An 18,349-nucleotide genomic window follows, 5' to 3' on the forward strand; every position below is an offset into this window, starting at 1 on the left:
TCTATCAGCGTCCGTTTTGGTCGTCAAATTAACGGCAGTGTTAACGGAATGAATTGTGCTCGTGAAATATCGTTTAAACGAATGGCCGACATTTAATAGGATCAAAATTTATATTCACAATATGTAAATGGCCTTTTATTTTATTAGAGGCTTTATAGCCTTGCGTGTACAGTACAACAATGCCTTTAGAGTGCTGATGGGGCTGCGGCTGCCTAGCAGGTGCTCTGCATCGGGTATGTTTGTGGCAGCTCGCACGGATAGTTTTCAGACTATATTACGGAAAAATATAATCTCATTACTAAGTCGTGTGAGATGACGTAGTCCCAGCAGCATTCTAATGGAAATTGCTTGTCAGCACTACTGGACCGAGCAATTAAAAATGTTGCGCAATTTATAATTTTTTTTTATACCACGACGGTGGCAAGCAAGCATACGGCCCGCCTGATGGTAAGAAGTCACCGTAGCCTATGGACGCCTGCAACTCCATATATATATATGATGTATTAGTGTAGGTATATATATTATAAATTAGCTCATCGTGTTTAAATTAATTGTTTAAATGTGTAAATACATTGTTTGTCCAAAAAAAAAAATTATAGTAATAATGAATGAATCACCAAAAAGCATGGAAATAAATGTGTCTGTAAAAATAAATCTAAAATTATCGTCCGTCATTTTGACATTGATGTTTGTTAGAGACATAATTTAAAAGGTTTGCTACGTTTTAAGTTAAAATACATCCCCTAAAAATATCCAAAGCTGGTAAGTAAGGTTTTTAAGGACCCCATTAATCGGCCGTGCAATTTTAAATTATTCCACCGAAGACGCCCATTTAAGGAGTAATTATAAGAATTAAAATAAACAGGGAGAAGTTGAACTCCTAACACTATATTTTTAGGCTACTAAATATCACTCGCAGTTCACTATCTTAACTATCGTCCACAAGATTGCACTACTCACTTGGCACGAAACATTCTTGTCTGATAGCGTAATATTCCCTAACGACAGAATCATTTGAGTAGGTATTTCCCAATATTCTAGTACAATTTTCCCTGCTATCGAATACTTAGTTAATGCAATCATAACACACTTACTTATATTTTAATAATTTCGAAACTGTAAAGTGATTTTGTATGTAGATTGTTCTACAGTTATACGAGTATCTAAATATTGATATATTTAATTATTTAGATACTTTTCGTTTATTACCCATACAAAACAGAAGCGTTGATTCTAGTTCGATTCTCGTGAAATTTAATGAGCAGGTTCGTTAATTATACATTTTTTTTGTCGATTCAGTTTTGGATTTTATTCGAAATGGTGGAGTTATGTCCCCAAAACTCCGCCATTTCGAATTCCGGAGGTCTACAGCTCAGCCTCTAGTTTAAGTTTTGGTTGACGTTTTCTAGTTTCAGGGGATCTAGACGATTGTAATCTTGCCTAGATCCCCTGGTGCATATTTAATCTTTCTTATTACGTTTTATATATCATGTTGATACCTAAAATACACATTCAAGAATAAAGTCCCTAGGGAGGTACAAAAATGGATTAATACTGAATCGTTAATAACCAGCCGGCCTAGCCAAGGTGACAATCGCTTTCGCTTCGATAACGAAACTCTTTGTGTTTATGTTCTATCACTCTTTCATTTTAGTGCGACAGTGATACGGCCCTATTCGAAAAATGCAATACGGAAAAGATATGAGATCGTTAAGTTCTGGTTTAGATATAGATAAGTTCTCAATTAGATATCGTTTGTATGTGGTATAATTGACAGAAGCTGCACGATTCGGATGACCAATGTCACTTTGACGTTAGAATATCTTTGAAAGATCTTAGTCAGTGTTGCCAGATGGGTTTTGCGTTCCGTTACGTGCACCTCTTAAAAATAGTACGCAAATTCAAGTTGAGTACGCAGTATAAAATTTACGGTGCGTTCCTAAATAATATTAATCGGAAAACCACCGAATTTTATCGCTACTATAAAAATGTTGAAAATAGAACTTCACATATTTCGATAAAATATTTCTTGTTTAAGGAGACTCAATTCAATGCAAATTTGCCAACGGTGGCGTTTCGAAATGTAATACCGTCGCGGCGTCTGTCATACTTCGGTCTACTTAAACACGCTGCACGCTGCTGCGACGCGTCAGGGCCTACCGCGAACCACGTTCGACGTGTTGCCTCTCTGTCGCACTTATAAATTCGTACGTAAGTATGACAGGGAGGCAACACGTCGAACGTGGTTCACGGTAGGCCCTCTGTTCTGTGATTGTTAGGCAAACACAAACATTTTTTTTTACAACGGACGCCCACGAGTATTCCTCTGCGTTGAAGTCATTGTTGAAGTTTGAAAACTCATAAAGTTTTGTTTTGTGAGTGAAACCGTGAATAATACTAAATAAAAATGTGTGACAGTGATCACAGTGATGAAAATATGTTGCCCACTACTCCTCAGGAAATATTAAAGCCTTTTCCGTTTGTTGTTCCGTTGTTTGCTATTTTGACAACTTGAAAAGTTTTATCGGCAGTTTGCGTGTTATTACTGTGAAGTGTTTGGCCAAACCGCCGCTACCACTTTTGAAAGGATGCCACCCAAAAATCCAAAAATGTAAGTTACACAAAACAAAAAGAATTTATTTGCAGAAAAATATAGCTATTTGCCAGTTCCTTTGATCGTTAACTTATGTGACTGTTTTTTTTCAGTCGCTCGAACGCAGCACAAATTAGATTGCTCGTTGAATACATGTCACAGCACACCCGGTTCGCCAACCGGGAATTTGACGGGCCTCTAAGGACCCCAGAGGTACGAGGCGCAATGGGAGGCCCTTGCACAGGCCTTAAGGGAGCACGGGCCCAATAAGTCAGTGCAGGCATGGAAAGTGGTAAGTAAATATGCTTCCCATAGTTAAGATTTCCATCACTTAGTCCGCATAGAAGTCTTCCTAAACAAGACACTTTTTTATAATTATATAATATTGAATGAAATTACAGTGCAATCTGTGCATAGTAATAAAATGAAGTATAATAACTAATAAAATTAACATCTTAATGATTACTGAGGTCATGATAATGCAGGTCAAAGAGTCAGTTGCTTATTATAATGTTTTCTAAAAAAGGTATTTAATATGTATAGTTTTGCTGTAGTGACCCACTAGGCTAAACCGGTCGTCGAACATTTGATTTGATTTTAATTTCTTAATAATATTTATGAAGTGAGTAATCTAAGCTTTCTTATTTCTCTTTGCTTAAACTAAGACCATGAAGAGTTTATTGTGTCTTGTTTATTGTATCTGTTGAGTTAATGTCAGGCTAAGTAGTTTCTAAAAGTACTTTGCGATACAAGTGCAAAAAGTAGGAAATTACCTTTTTGCATGTATATTGTACATACAACGTCTTACAGTACATATGGCACTTTTCAATATATGCATGTATAGTGCTAGTTACTGCACTAGGGCGGTAAAGTAGCACAATATGTATTGCAATAGTACATTACGATACAAGTGCGAAAAATAGTTAATTTATTTATTTAATTAAACCTTTGGGAAACAAACAGGCAAAAACAACACACATAGTTAATCAGATTACACATCCACAAGCCAAACAGTTTCCACTAATGAGTAATAACAATTATGTTGCTCAGAAATTAACATTAATATCAAAACATGCAAAACTCAAATAACTCAAACTGTTGAAAACAATATTAACAAATTGGCAAGTATGCTGAAATATAGTAACTAATCAATATTATTATTAGCTGTACATTTTATTACAGAAACAAACTGTTGTAATGATAAATGGAATATATCAATATCAGAAAAAATTTCATTATAAGTTCTACACGCTCTAGCTAAGAACTTATTTCTTGCATATGTAGTACGACCAAAGTTAATTGCAAATAGGTTTGTGGAGCGAGTTCGCCGATCAGGACATCGAATTGAAATTTTAGACAAAAGATTGGGAGAATCAATAAGGCCATGTATGATTTTGAACAAAAATATCTGATCTCGAATTTCTCTACGGGGTTGAAGAGAGAAATTGTCAGGGCAAAAAGATTTAAATTTATATTAAATTTCATTGTTCTGATAAATTTGTTCTGAATTTTTTGAATTGTGTTAATGTGAACATTGAAATGAGGATTCCAGACTGTAGTAGCGTATTCTAAGTTGGACCTAACAAATGCGTTAAAGAGAAGTTGCAGAGTCTTAGGGTTTGTAAAATCCCTGCTTTGTCGGAAAATGAATCCCAACATTCTGTATGCTTTTGCTGAAATTTTGTCAATATGTGAAATAAATTGTAGTTCGCTATCAAGATTTAACCCCAGGTCCTTCACTTCAGACAAAACCCTTAAATTTTTGTTGTTTAATGAATAATTATACTCTATCTTATTGCGTTTTCTTGTAAATGTAATGGCACAGCATTTTTCGACATTCAAGTACAGTTCATTCATAGAACAATATAAACTCAGTCTATCAAGATCAGCTTGAAGTTTCATACAATCATCACTTGATTTAATAATGGTGTATATTTTAGTATCGGCATATAATAACAAGTCAGAAAATTTGAAACGAGTGGCGATAAATTAAAACACGACTGAAGGGAGTGTTTTAAATTGACACGAGTTGCGAATTACCTATTCGCACATGTATCGTACAACGTTTTACAGTACATAAGGTACCCTTTAAATGTTTGACACAGTAACGTAATATGGTAATTTTCGCACTAGTGCGGTAAAGTAGTACCATATGTACAGTCAGCGTCAAATACTTCGTAGTACACCATACTAAATATATGGTGTACCGAACTATTTGGCTACTTTGGTTGCTACAAAGTATTTGACGCTGACTGTACTGTAAAAGCTGTTTTAATACTATTAATAAGTATAGTTAGTGTATTAATTTTGCCATAATCGCATGCAGTTATGACTATGGGTATAAATATTGTTGAATTTATATAGCCGAGTCCACACAGAGCGACCGAGGAGGCGCGTGCGTTTTCCTTGCCCGAGCGCACGTCTACACTGGCCAGTTTGTGCGTGAGAATATTGCCTCACGCGTATGCTCGCTCTGTGTGGACCCGGCTAATCATGTATAAATGACAACAGATTTTATTCTCTAGGTGGGCACCTGCTCCCCGCTGGCGACACCCTTGCAGAAGCTAGCATTTTCAGATATATTTACTTTTTAAGTTTTTGGTTTGGTTTAACCGGAATTATTTTTACCCGACTATGAGAATGGGAAGGGTTATGATTTTAGCAGTCTACGTATGGATGCCGTATATATGCCGGTATGTTTTTGTTGTGTATAAATTACTAATCAATTTTGGTGAATGAGGTGTTTATAGGTTCATTTTTATGGGGTGACATAGACTACATAATAATATTTAACTGACTTTGGACAAGGAAGAGGTGCTATAGTTAAGAAAAAAATCATAGTCGGGTAAAAGTTTTTACAATCTTTTGCTTGTTTTCATTCTTATAACAAATATTTTAAACTTGCATGTGCTCATTGCCTCAGATTGACGACTACGTTGAGTTTTCGGGTGCTGGGAACAGTGTGGCTGGCAGCACGTTTTCTGCCACTGCTGAAAATCTCGTTGTTGTTCCAACAACCGCCACCGTTACTGCGGCCTTGCTCAGCGAACAACCCCACTTCTCCACCTCTCATTTGTCCTCGTCTCCCTCTCCTTCTGCCAGCCCTATACGCTCCACGCATTCAGTACTGCCCACAAGTCCTGGACTACCCGAACGTCCCTCTCTTGCCGCCCTTTCCGCCCGCTATGCCCGTCCCGCCCTTCTCGCTCGTTCCGCAATAACCGCCCAACCCGCACGTCTTGTCCTGCCTGCACGTCAAGTACACAGCTCTGTGTACGTGGATCCGCGCCCTGCACGCGTATCCACGTACACAGAGCTGTGTACTTGCCCCGCAACCGCACGACGGAACCGGCACCTTCGACAGCACAATTTAATCATCTGCAGCATGAGCATGATAATATTTTAAGAGTAATTAATTAATTTATGAACTAATAATTCTGTTTTAAGATCAGGTTGAGTACGAGAAACATTGTTTATTTAACTTGGGACAAGAAAAACAGTAACTTGGCAGTAAGAATGCATACATAAAGCCTGTAAGCTCCATACTTGACGTACCATTCCCTACAAGTGTTTCTCTTGCCTCCATATTTCGCTTACCCCATCTGACCTTATTTGTATTGATAAAACATACAAATAATAAATATATATATACGCGAGCAATCGCAAAATCTACATTTCGGGATTTCTCGTATCGTACAGTGCCGTTTAAATAAAATAACACCACCAACTACCCATAAGAGGGTTATTATGAAACTTATAATTAACATGCATTTTATTGAAAGGCTGGAATTTTATTTATCTTGAAATCTTGACCATAGTCATATGTTTGACTGGACGGTACACGGCAATGTTATTATTACTAATATATTTCATAACACTAGACTTATTCAATCCTAAGTAACCTATTAGCTTCTCATTCGTGTGCGGTATATATCAGCGTTTGGTAGTATCATAATAGTCAAATCTGGTGTTGGTTGTTGTTAATAGTTAAATGTTCATAAAATTTGACAACTTATTATAGTTATATTTTGTGTGAGTCAGTTATCATAACAGAAATAAGATATAAAGCTGTTAATACCGTAAATTGTGTATGGATATGTTTGACTCAAATTCTGTATTCCCACAATAAGTAGGTATACGGGGAGCCCGTAAGAAATCAGTGGTATATGAAGGCTTTCTTGTGCAACTTTAGTATGAGCTGGAACAAGTAAATGTAGTTATGTAGAACAGATAATCTCCATTGTGGTAGATGGCGCTATTTATTATGTGCTCTGTGATACCACTTAGTTTAAACTTGCTATAACATATTTTATGTTGACAGGATATCCTGAACGAACTGAAAATTTTTAATGAGGCGCAGAAACAAAAATGGAGTGTTTTGAAGGAGGGGCACGACTTGTTGGCGAATCGGTAAGACTTTTAATACTGATATCAAAGAAAATTTGAAACAGGTGGATTCTCAAAGAAACCTTTGTAGCCACAGTAAATTTACTGCAATTTTTCGACACATGATTAAAACTTTTAGAACGTCATTTGACTTTGATCCTTATCCGTACACTGATATGTGTATAATTTGTTAAATATCAAAAAGTGGCGCCATCTAATAGATCAAAGGCCCGGGCCGGGTTATGCCCGGTAATATGGCGCCCCTTTCTGATATTTAACAAATTTGACACATCAGTAAAAGAATAAGGATCAAAGTCAAATGGCGTTCTAAAAGTTTTAATCGTGTGCCTAAAGATGGCAGTAAATCTGCTGTAGCTACAAAATTTTCATTGACAATCCACCTCTATTTCAAATTTTCTTTGCTCATATCAACTAACAAATAAACGTATTATTTATTGTTTAAGTAGTATGTACTAGTAATAACACGCGAACGAATGAACAAGCACTCCTACCCTGAGGTTGAACTACCTGACTAATTATAGGTTCATCCTCTGACCTTTCCAAGGAGCAAGATCTTATTTTCGTGTATGAGAGCCTTTGGAATACAATATTATTAACGCCCGAATGAGTGCTACCGCGTTTAATTTCGCCACTAGGGGTGCTAGTGTAGACGGAGGTCTTTCGAAATGTCAAATGCATAGCTTTTTTATCGTGAATTTCTACTCCTCATTCATAATTGTGGTAAATCTTATTTCATCTTTGATTAGTTAGTCACCAAACAAAAGTAACTCAAATAGCCGGGTCCACACAGAGCGAGCATACGCGCCAGGCAACTTCCTCACGCACAAAACGGCCAGTGTAGACGTGCCTCGGACGAGGCGGAGCGCGCGTTTTCCTCGCCCTAGTGCGCCGCCTCGGCCGAGGCACGTCTACACTGGCTGGGATTACCATCGAATCGTCTAATGTCGGTTTTGTTCCTTTGGGTTTGTTGTACCTAGTGACATGTTTTTTAAACGATTGCAACGCCATCTGCGAGTTGCTCGAGAGACTCAACTTACACACATATATGGATGTGGCTTCAAAAGTAATCACCGTTAATATCTCGTACCTTGAATAAAGGACCCACTTCTTAATTATTATTATAAATTATATTTTGGTATTGTTCCAGTATTAACACATTGGAGGACACCGAGATTATTGAGAACTTGGAAGACACAGTTATAATGGAAGAGGAAGACGTCTGAGCTAAGCGCTGTCCTCGCACCCTCCGTCTAGTTTACGTTTGCGGCCATATCAAAAATACACGTATGTTTATTAGGGTTCCGTACCAAAAAGGTACAAAAGGAACCCTTATGGTGCTATTGCTAAATATCTCGAGAAGTACTTAAGCTATCGATGTGAAATTTGGAATAGTAATGAATAACGCTGACCCAAACATATTGGATGTGTATTTATTTTATTTTATTTGTAAGTATTAATAATGGAAAATTCCCAATATGAAGAGGGGGTAAAATTGCAAAGTCTAGTTAAATAGGTCAAGTGGGGTATCATTTGAAAGAGCTCAAATTGAAAATTACAAAACAATTTTTTATTTTCATTGTGAAAAAAAAATTTACGTATGAAGGAAAATGTGAAAATAATACCATCCCCCCCCCCTCTCTCATCTCCGAAGTTTAAGAATAAAAATTGTTTTTTTTACATTGGTCAAGTCTTTCATGAGAAAATTTGAAGTTTGTACGGAACCCTCGGTGTGCGAGGTAAACGAACTCGCACTTGACCGGTTATTCTTATTGCCCATAAGGCCCGTCCTTAGATATATGTCAATGATTACGGTGATCTCGAAAATGGCTCAAATGATTTCAATTAAATTTGCTATATGGGGGTTTTCGGGGCGTTTTTGAGTTTTTACCTATTTGTTTTCCGAGCAAAAGGAATTAAAGTTTACTGATTTTGAAAACTGTGTTTTATTAGTAAAATAATGTTCTGATTACATTTCTTGAAAGAAAATACATACTTATTTAGTATATTACTACATAGAGCGGGAAAAAGGGATTTGGTTCATACACATTTTATAATATGGTTAACTCTTTCCCATTTTTCCTGTAGCCATAACAAAGTTAAGGGAATCTAAAGCATTGCGCATTTTTCTACGTTTTGTATATTAGGTAGGTATTTGTATCAGAATAAAACATAGTAATAAGCAAAATATGTATTTATTAGACGCGCACGCTTTTCCTGCGCCACTCTTAATAGTAGTCCGTTTTGCGCATGACGATGAGGAAGTTCTTGAGGAGCGTCTTCATCAATATCTCCTACGATTTCCTCGGGAACATTTCTGCAAGAAAAAGGAGAACATCGGTAAGAATATTAGAATTTAAAGAAGAAATCTAATCATCACTATAAAGAGTAAAAATGTGAAACTTTCTTCATCAATCGCTGAACAATGAAATTTATTCCATTTGCCCTTATCTTCATTTAATAGGGAATATTACGCGAAACTCTGCGTAGGGGTCACAACTACCACAATCCATCACAATCTGAGGGCCTCCGCTAGCTGACGCGGATTATCCGAACGGACGCCCCGTCTAATAACAAATTGTATGAATAGCGCTAAGTGGCGCGGGCGCGTGCGACGGAATTGGCCTGGGAGCAGGACCCGCGAGCGTGCGCACGCGGCGGGCGTCCGCGTCAGCTAGCGGAGGCCCTGAGGGTCTACCGCGAAACAAGAAAATTTCGTTACTTATCTAACCTCTCTATCACTGATGAGAATCTGCAATGTTAAGCTCACTTACCTATAATGTTGCATTATGTTGTATACTACGCAACATGCATTTATTATTGACGATGCCTTCGTCGGGCTGTAGTGTAAGACGCGGTCGTGGCCCAGGCACCGGAATACGTTTTTGAGGTACCCATTGGTACGCTTGATCGTGTTGCGCACGCGACAGTGCCAGACCGTGTACCTTGCTTCTGGGCTTCCCGGGGCAGGATTCAGCACTGGCGTCATGAGCCATGGCTCAAGAGCATACCCCGAGTCACCTGATATTATTATTTTTTGGTTACATAATACTTAATCATCTGAACAACTAACGAAACTTCCCCCTTGCTTATGCCTTTTTAGGGTTCCGTAGCCAAATGGCATAAAACGGAACCCTTATAGTTTCGCCATGTCCGTCTGTCTGTCTGTCTGTCTGTCTGTATGTCTGTCTGTCCGAGGCTTTGCTCCGTGGTCGTTAGTGTTAGAAAGCTGAAATTTGGCATGGATATATAAATCAATAAAGCCGAAAAAGTCGTACAATAAAATCTAAAATTTTAATTTTTTTTAGGGTACCTCCCCTACACGTAAAGTGGGGGTGAATTTTTTTTTTCGCTTCAACCCTAAAGTGTGGGGTATCGTTGGAAAGGTCTTTCAAAACTAATAGGGGTTTTCAAGAAACATTTTTTGATAAAGTGAATATATGCGGAGATAATCGCTCCGAAAGAAAAAAAAAATGTGTCCCCCCCCCTCTAACTTTTGAACCATAGGTCCAAAAAATATGAAAAAAATCGTGGAAGTAGAGCTTAAGAAAGACATTAAATGAAAACTATAGCGGACATGATCAGTTTAGCTGTTTTTGAGTTATCGCAAAAAGTTTTCCCTTCATAGTAAAAAGACTTCTTTAATTAGGTACTGATTATGCAAATTTGCCTATTTGTTTAACTCGGGTGAAAGGTACCATTTACTACACTTTAAGCTCCAGTTTAGCTTATTGTGACGGAAGAGTAACTACGGAACCCTACACTGAGCGTGGCCCGACATGCTCTTGGCCGGTTATTTACATTATGATAGGTATATTAACTTAGTCATGAACTATTTATTCTGTGGTCGTGATCTTAGTACATTTACTAACATGCACTTGCCCCATTCCAATAACCCGGGGTTAACCGGTTAAACCGTTAACCCAATGTGAAATTGTACTGGTAACATGGTAACTCCAGGGTTAACCAGTTAACCCCGAGTTAGTGAAATGGTGCAAGTGGTGCTAAGGGATTTAGAAACAGCGCGCCAAGCGGGATGTTTTGGAAACTCAAAATTCCATACAAAATGACAGTTAACGCAAACGCGTACGTCACGTCTCCCCATCGAATAAATTTACACTAGGTACAGATACACAATTTTCTGCTTACCCAGAAGGAAATACTCCCCAATGTGGCCATTGTACAATCTTCTTAATTCATCCTAAATGGACGAATTGTTAAATATGAAAGAGTCGTGCACACGGCCAGGAAACCTCGTGTTTACTGCCAAGATCTTACAGTTGACATCTGCAATCTGAAGATATAAGGTTATTTATATTCTTATTTGAGAATTGGTGACAACCAAGTAGTAACATATAAGTTATTATTTTAATGAATTATTATAATCAATCTAGATTAGGTACATCATTATCTTAGTCGATTTGTGTTAGATTGTCCCATAGTATTTATATTTCTTTATTTAATTATAATATACATACATTGTGGTCAGTGATGAGGATTTTATGATTAATATAAAAAAATCATTATTTGTAACTAAAATTGAAACTTACTAGCTGTACATTAAGAGCGTGAACGCCTTTCCGATTCAGATATTGCACTCCGTGTGGCACAGGTGGGAAATATTTTCACTTGAGTGCAGTCTACTACACCCAAGATATTTGGCAGACCATATGCATCCTCAAATCCTGAGGCAACTGATCGTCGGGACCGATCAGTTCCAGGAAAAACTATTATCCATTGGTCTTTAAGTCTGTAAAAAGGAGCATATTTTAGATGGCACGTTTTAGAACTTAACCTTAGTCAAACCTAGCTAGTATTGCAATTCCAGATTATGTATCCAATGTAACTAACTACCTGAACATAACTATCAAACAATACCTATCTCATTACACAATACATCAACACTGATGCTTATTCAAAAAAGTAAAAACTACTAAGATAGCCCTAGTATACTCTCACAGTTTTTGATGCCTAGTAGTTCAGTGGTCCAATGAACATACCTTCTGTTCACAGCATCTACAAATTGTTCGAGATACTGTGGCTTACAGTCGTCTGACCAATAGATAAACCATGATCCTGACCAGTCCCGTGTTGATAATTGCCATCAGCCAGCAGATGTAATGCTGTTAGAATCTTATTTAAGTAGTTGTACACAGCTTAATTATTTAAGTAATTTTTTTCGCTTAAGAAATATTTAAATTTTAAGGTATAATGTAGCACCTCTGTTATGTTATAAACAACAATTTCACCCAAATATTTGTATCAGCTAATTTTGTGTGATTGTGCGGTATCTTAACATACAAACTTTTGGTACTATATGAGCAACACTGCAATATTATAGCTTTACCTTAAGGTGAGATGGCAATTCATCACCCTTGTGAGGCTGGAGGTCGGCGTTGAGTTCTTCACAAATATATAACACTAACTCCTTTCGTACTCTGTATATATGACGGAACTCTTCGTCCGGCATATCAAAGGGGTTTGCAGCGTCCCTCAAAGATCGTCGCTGAATCCTTCTTCTTTCTTTTTCCTCTGCAGCAGTTGCGAGCTGGAAGAAAAAAAATCTCGACATCCCTGCAAAGAAAATATTGACAATATTATATGCAGCGGAACTTTTTTTTTTTTGCTACGTCGGTGGCAAACAAGCATACGGCCCGCCTGATGGTAAGCAGTCTCCGTAGCCTATGTACACCTGCAACTCCAGAGGAGTTACACTACTAACTAACTAACTAACACTCAATAACTAACACTCAATAAAATCATAGAAAAACGGATACTTACTGATAATTTATACCTTAACATAGGTTTTTTCATGAGCTTTGCATCCACGACAACGCTTGTCGTGACCTAAGAAGCACGTAGATAAAATTAACTATATTGAACTGCCAAAATGGGATAATGTGTCAAATTATCCGACGACCATGTTATGCAAATTGTCGATTGTCATCTATCGCTGTCAAATGTGGATAACTCCTATTATCGTCTGCAACCGTAGTGTGAACGATAAAATCGAAGAAAACTGTCATTTTAACAACAAGATTGTCACCATATCGCGTGATAACTAAGACCATGCTAAGCCCGCAGCGTAATAAGAGTGTAGTACCAAGTACAATTCTTTCGATACATACTTTTTGCAGCTAACTGTACCTATGTTCAATTCAACTTCATGTAAGGTCAGCATGGGAAAGTGTGGCACACAGCCCATTCAGGTATGTGAGGCTGACATTGGGGTCTGTTTATACATTGATTAGTGTTTATTGCGAGTTCATACATTAGCTACTTGCATTAAATGGCAAATGTATGAACCTGCAAATAAATAATAAATAAATAAAATAAAATAGCCTTTTATTTCTTGCGAAATTTTAACATTTTAACATTGTTGTTTAGAGTTAAGTTAAAATAATTTTAGAACCAACATCAAAAAACTATAAGCAAACTTAATTACTTATAGCTTCCCAATGGCAGCTCTAAAACTATTTCAAAATGAATTTTAATATGTAGCAAGAACCCCGTCTTCACAGGTGAAGGCCTCCTCCAGAGTTTTCCACTCATCTCTATCTTGAGCTATTCGCATCCAGTTTTGACCAGCTATATTTTTTATTTCGTCTTCCCATCTAGTAACAGGTTTTCCTATACCCCGTTTCCCTAGTGGCCCTTTCCATGACGTAACATTTTTGGTCCAACGCTGGTCCGTTATTGCCTGCAAATAAGACTAACCAATTACCCTCAACACAAGCCTTATTGAGCTTACTGTGGGACTTAGTCAATTTGTGTAATAATGTCCTATAATATTTATTTATTATATCACGATTGTATAATAGTTATTTACGATACATTAGTGGCGATAAATTGAAACACGACCGAAGGGAGTCTTTTAAATCGACAAGAGTTGCGAATTACCTATTCGCACATGTGTCGTACAACGTTTTACAGTACATATGACCCTTTAAATTTTCGACATACTTAGTTACATAATGTGCTAATTTACACACTAGTGCGTAACACTATAGTAGCACCGTATGTACTGTAATAGTACATTACGATACTAGTGCGAAAATAGGAAATTCGAAACGAGTGGCGATAAATTAAAACACGACCGAAGGGAGTGTTTTAAATCGGCACGAGTTGCGAATTACCTATTTGCACATGTATCGTACAACGTTTTACAGTACATATGGGCCTTTAAATGTTCGACACAGTAACGTAATACGCTAATTTTCGCACTAGTGCGGTAAAGTAGCACCATATGTACTGTACATAGTTATTTGTGCAACAAGACAGGAAAGTTGGTTTTTCTTGCGAGTGTTGATTTTGAGTAAGCGAAAGATTCTATAATTGCATCACGAAGCGAGTGATTCTAAGTTAGAATCTTGAGCGTAGCGAGGGAGTTAAAAACACGAGATGTAAAATAACTGCTCTCGTGTGACACGCAACTTTTCACCTCAGTAGTGAGTTCATTATTAAAGGTTAATAAAATTAAACATCAAGTAAAGTTAACCACATTTATTTACATTCATGAATGAAAGGCATCATCATTATGACGAAAGCTTGTCTCACTGAGGAAAGTCGCATTTAAATTTCGGTGACAATATTTTTACGAAAGGGTGTAGCATCGGCGGTCGATACTGGAGCTGGGATTTTACGCGGTAGGCCGTACGGCGGTGCACGGTGTGGCGTTATTGTGGCGGAAATGTTTATTTACATCGGTTTCGATTGTGCATTGTAAAAGTGCGCGACTCGCTGCTGTAAAGATAGTGTTATCGGATCGTTCGCTCTTGGTGTTCTCTGTGTACATGCCCGTCGATTCTGCGGAGACTCTTACCGAATTTACGGAATGCCTAGGGGAAATGGCGGCAATAGTGGAGGAGTGCCAGGTAGACTGCGTCTTCATATTAGGGGATTTCAACGCTCACCCGGGCAGACGATTCGGTAAGGAGTTGTTAGACTTTTGTGCGGATGTTAGATGGCAATGTGCGGACATAGACATTCTAGGAGTGGCCTCGGATACATACACCTATGTTAGTGATATTAATGGTACTAAAAGCTGGCTGGATCACTGTGTAGTATCTGAAGCGGCACGGAAACTAATACGGAGTATAAAAATACATTATGACGTGTACTGGTCGGACCATCATCCGTTAGAATTAGTTTGTAATTTAAATTTAATTAGAAATAATAATATTACAAGTAATATAGTACTTATGTAATAAGATTATTTGGGGAGAGCGTGACGCAGCACAATTGACATTATATGAAAATTATTGCAATGAAAAATTTAAATATATTGATTTTCCAATTGTAGCAGGATAGCCTAGGAAAAATTGCCCCAGCGATTTTGGGCCGAAACTGTAATCAAACGATTCCTTTTGGGGAGGTTATACTCTGCACAAAGTTTCATCCCTCTGTTACCCCCTGGGGGTGAAAAACACCCGACTAACCCCAAAACTGTTTTAATTATTTTTTCCTAAACTATGAAAGTGACGAATTTCAAATTTTGTACAAATATTAATAAGATCTATGATTGATCTATGTGCTAAAAAAATATTAACCCCCTAACCATTTAAACTCTTGTAAAAAAAACAAAAATAAAAAAAGAATCAACCTGTATATCAAGTTTGGCTCATGGTACCACACCATTTTTTTTTTCAAAAATGAACCAGTTTATATTCTACATGATACAAAAGTTTCATGGACCTACTCCAGAAGGAATAACATTGCGAAATTAATATGTATTGGCTCTTTGGTGCGTACTATTCATTGAACTCCCACTAAGAGCCTTGCATTATTAATAAACAATGGCTTGCAACCGACCGCTGGCGCTGCTCGTGCCCGATTTGAAAAAGGTGGGGATAAAGAAGTATGAATCAAACTCATTTGTATTTATAAAAACATTTTTAGGGTTCCGTAGTCAACTAGGAACCCTTATAGTTTCGCCATGTCCGTCTGCCTGTCTGTCTGTCTGTCCGAGGCTTTGCTCCGTGGTCGTTAGTGCTAGAAAGCTGAAATTTGGCATGGATATGTAAATCAATAAAGCCGACAAAGTCGTACAATAAAATCTAATTTTTTTTTTTGAGGGTACCTCCCCTTCACGTAAAGTGGGGGTGAATTTTTGTTTTTTGCTTCAATCCTACAGTGTGGAGTATCGTTGGAAAGGTATTTCAAAACTAATAGGGGTCTTCAACAAACATTTTTTGAGAAAGTGAATATATTCGGAGATAATCGCTCCGAAAGAAAAAAAAATGTGTCCCCCCCTCTAACTTTTGAACCATAGGTCCAAAAAAAATGAAAAAAATCGTGGAAGTAGAGCTTAAGAAAGACATTAAATGAAAACTATAGCGGACATGATCAGTTTAGCTGTTTTTGAGTTATCGCAAAAAGTTTCCCCTTCATAGTAAAAAGACATACTTTAATTAGGTACTGATTATGCAAATTTGCCTATTTGTTTAACTCGCGTGAAAGGTACCGTTTCATCCCTTGGTTAACAATTTACTATACTTAAAGCTCCAGTTTAGCTTATTGTGACGGAAGAGTAACTACGGAACCCTACACTGAGCGTGGCCCGACATGCTCTTGGCCGGTTTTTTAAAATTATCTTGGTTTCGGGTCCGAGACGTTGCGTATTAAGCATGATACGAGTATAATGATTAGTGGCTACGAAATAGTACGTTTATTTTAATTTCGCAATGTTCCTTCTGGAGTAGGTCCATGAAACTTTTATATAATATAGAATATAAATTGGTACATTTAAAAAAAAAAATGGTGTGTGTACCGTGAGCCAAACTTGAGATACAGAATGATTCTTTTTTCATTTTTGTTTTTTTTACAAGAATTTAAATGGTTAGGGGGTTAATATTTTTTTAGCACATAGCTTTTAGTCTTATTAATATTTGTACGAAATTTGAAATTCGTCACTTTCATAGTTTAGGAAAAAATAATTAAAACAGTTTTGGGGTTAATCGGGTGTTTTTCACCCCCAGGGGGTAACAGAGGGATGAAACTTTGTGCAGAGTATAACCTCCCCAAAAGGCATCGTATGATTACAGTTTCGGCCCAAAATCGCTGGGGGCAATTTTTCCTAGGCTATCCTGCTACACCCTTTTATGTATATAAATAATACGTATGCCCCTTTGTTTGATTTTTTAAGATTTTTCAAATATTATAAGTGTTTTTTGATAATTGTATGGAATTTGTATTTTGTTCCACATCATTTGGCCTTTAACATCAATTAAATGATGGTTTGAACAGCGCCCATAACATTAAGGCACTTACGTAAATGACTAGTAAGCCCAATTCGAGAGCGGCAGCCGCGACCGCATGGCGGGCAGGAGAATGTCATGCCCGGTGACGAAGGTGGGAAAACAGCGCGCTGGTGTCTCAGTTCTCGCCTAGTGTGAAGGAGTTTAAGCCATGCTTCATCGTGTGCAACTACTCCATCTCCCAGGGTCTTCCTCCAGTGCTCGCGGTCTTCAGCCTCCCTTTCCCAGTTGGTGGGATCGATCCGGAAGGACAACATATCTCGCTTTGCGCTATCCTTTAAACGAAGCATTGGTCGCCCAACCGGTCGTTTCGCGTGCGCTACTTCGCTTAGGATAGTCTTATGGCTCCTCTACATGATGGCCCAGCGTAGGCCAGTCCTAGGGACGCATTTATGCGTTAGAGGGAGCAAGTGATATTGCTATCTCATTTCACCGCATAGCTGCGTCCCTTGGACTGGCCTACGCTGGGCCATCGTGTAGAGGAGCCCTTACGTGGCAAACGAGAGGGCTCCATCCTGTGCACGTGCCCCAACCACCGTAAGCGTCTCTGTTTCAAGACTGCTGTGATACTGGGTAAACGTGCGATGCTAAGTACCTTCTCATTTTGCTCCTATCTTATACCTAATAATAATAAATCGAAAAGAGGAAAACAAAGGGGCATAGCTATATATGGTTAATATACATGAAATTGTTTAAAAATATTATTCATAATGTCAATATTGAGGGAGGAAAATGGGGGAAGTGGTCGTCCACTATCCTCTAAAATATTTTGAATGTTTCAACCATAAACCTAGGTAGCAATTTAGCAACTTCTGCTAACAATCTCTGCACTACAATGTAGAATTTAAAATTGGGGGTAAAGTGTCTTTCTGATCGGTCACAAAAGGAGCATTATTTAAGAACTATAGAAATAAAAAATATTTCTTTTTTAATTTTTTATTTACTACCTTGAAAGTACAGGCCTTGCTTAAATAAACATAACAAACTATTATTTTATACCAATTATTGGGTTTTTGGTTCAGATAAAAAGCAGTCAAACACATCTAACCCAGTAAATAAATAATATAAAATCCAATCATAAATAATAACAAATGTG

At 37.6% G+C, this 18,349-nt stretch overlaps 2 long non-coding RNA genes across 3 annotated transcripts; one reads left to right on the forward strand and one right to left on the reverse strand.

The window, feature by feature from the left end:
- Nucleotides 1–1,721: 1,721 nt before the first annotated feature.
- LOC133515822 (uncharacterized) lies at nt 1,722–8,936 on the forward strand. Of its 2 annotated transcripts, XR_009799074.1 has the most exons (4): nt 1,722–2,611; nt 2,707–2,885; nt 5,119–7,003; nt 7,522–8,936. It is a non-coding gene; the product is annotated as an uncharacterized LOC133515822 (long non-coding RNA). The 2 variants fall into 2 exon arrangements; XR_009799075.1 differs by having other exon boundaries at nt 1,722–2,885; nt 8,148–8,936.
- A 240-nt stretch (nt 8,937–9,176) lies between these two features.
- Nucleotides 9,177–12,338, reverse strand: LOC133515823 (uncharacterized). The gene is made up of 3 exons (XR_009799076.1): nt 11,147–12,338; nt 9,943–10,018; nt 9,177–9,314 (listed from the first exon to the last, which is right to left on the reverse strand). It is a non-coding gene; the product is annotated as an uncharacterized LOC133515823 (long non-coding RNA).
- Nucleotides 12,339–18,349: the final 6,011 nt, after the last annotated feature.

This window comes from Cydia pomonella, chromosome 3 (genome assembly GCF_033807575.1).
Source record: "Cydia pomonella isolate Wapato2018A chromosome 3, ilCydPomo1, whole genome shotgun sequence".
In the NCBI taxonomy this organism is placed as follows: Eukaryota; Metazoa; Arthropoda; class Insecta; order Lepidoptera; family Tortricidae; genus Cydia; species Cydia pomonella.